Genomic DNA, 2,036 nt, shown 5'->3' with positions numbered 1-2,036 from the left:
GAGATCATACTGGCCAATATGGTGAAACCCCCTCTCTACTAAAAATTCAAAAATTGGCCAGGTGTGGTGGCACCAGCCTATAGTCCTAGCTACTTGGGAGGCTGAGGCAGGAGAATAGTGTGAACCCAGGAGGCGGAGATCGCGGTAAGACAAGATCAAGCTGCTGCACTCCAGCCTGGAAACAGAGAGAGACTCCGTCTCAAAAAAAAAAAGTTTTTGTAGAGATGGGGGTCTTGCTATGGTGCCTAGGCTATTCTTGAACTCCTGGCCTCAAGGAATCCTCTATCTTCAGTCTCCCAAAATGCTGGAATTACTGGCATTAATCACCGAGCCTGGCTGTGAGTCAGAAGTTCCAATGTAAAGCCTTTATGTCTCTGTTTATCATGCTAAAGGCAGACTAAGCGACTTAAGAGACTAAGTGACCTGGCTGGGTGTGGTGGCTCACGCCTGTAATCCCAACACTTTGGGAGGCCGAGGTGGGTGGGTCACTTGAGGTCAGGAGTTTGAGACCAGCCTGGCCAACATGGTGAAACCCCATCTCTCTTAAAAATACAAAAATTAGCTGGGCATTGTGGAGCATGCCTGCAGTTCCAGCTGTTTGGTAGGCTGAGGCACGAGAATTGCTTGGACCCAGGAGGCGGAGGTTGCAGTGAGCTGAGATGGTGCCACCGCACTCCAGTTTGGGTGACAGAGCAAAGATAATAAATAAATAGCCTCCAAAATAAATAAAAAGATAGATAAATAAATAAATAAGGAAACAATAATAAAAGAGACCAAGTGACCTGGCTGGGCACCTGGAGAACGGGAAATGGTCCCTAGGCCCCTTGTTTTTACTATCAAATGAGTATTAAACTATTTGACTATCAAATGAGCATTAAACATGATTCCTCTTATTACCCAACCAACATTCTCCTCTGTCTTTCGCAGGAAAACACATTAACAAAACCTTAAACCCTCCATGCTTCTGTGATAGCTTAAACAGTTAATAAAACAATAAACATTCCACCAAGAAAAACAAATGTTAACAGTTTATTTTAATTAAAACCCCAAGGGGCCTGACTGAGATCCCTATCTACCTAACATATGCAAAGTGATGCACCGTTCCTAACCCTTAATAAACAATTTATGCAAACTGCTGAGCCTCAAGGGCTTTCCAGCCAGGCTAGACTTTCCCCCAGTTTCCACGTAGGAGGAGGGGAATTGGTGCTAGGGCTCTGCTACAGGAAGCCCTAATCCAGGAAGCCATTGTGTAATGCAGGCAGAAAACTTCGCAGTTCCTGGATTTCACTTAATTTTTCCTTTTCTGTTTTCTTTGTTGAGATGGAGCCTTGCTCTGTGACCCAGGCTGCAGTGCAGTGGTGCGACCTCAGCTCACTGTAACCTCTCCCTCCCAGGTTCAGCGATTCTCCTGCCTCAGCCTCCCAAGTAGCTGGGATTACAGGGATGTGCTACCATGCTTGGCTAATTTCTGTAATTTTAGTAGAGACGGGGTTTCACCATGTTGGTCAGGCTGGTCTTGAACTCCTGACCTCATGATCCACCTGCCTCAGCCTCCCAAATTGCTGGGATTACAGGCGTGAGCCACCCTATCCAGCCAGCTTTCACTTCATTTTTCTATGGAAAATTGGGCCTCTTCCTATTTTGGTTGTTGTTGTTGCCCTTCACATTTCCAAGATGTTTCAACCATAATTGGTTGCATGACCACATCTAAAAATTTTTAGTTCCCCAGGTTATGCTTCATTTATTATACATGCCTCTATACAACCTGTATGGTTTTATGGATCCTTCAAGTTTCCCTTGGCAAATAAAATTAAGTTACAATTCACATCAATTGTTAAACATATATCAGCAACAAATACCCTGGAGGCATTCTGAAGAACATCCTATTAATAAATGTAGTGGGTTGAGGCAGGGGGTGGTGGCTCACGCCTGTAATCCCAGCACTTTGGGAGGTTGAGGCGGGTGGATCACTTGAGGTCAGGAGTTCAAGACCAGCCTGGCCAACATGGTGAAACCCTGCCTCTACAAATAATATA

Source organism: Sapajus apella, unplaced genomic scaffold (assembly GCF_009761245.1).
Source record: "Sapajus apella isolate SASKATOON/1434 unplaced genomic scaffold, GSC_monkey_1.0 scaffold3, whole genome shotgun sequence".
In the NCBI taxonomy this organism is placed as follows: domain Eukaryota; kingdom Metazoa; phylum Chordata; class Mammalia; order Primates; family Cebidae; genus Sapajus; species Sapajus apella.
Note: the sequence above shows the minus strand (reverse complement) of the source record.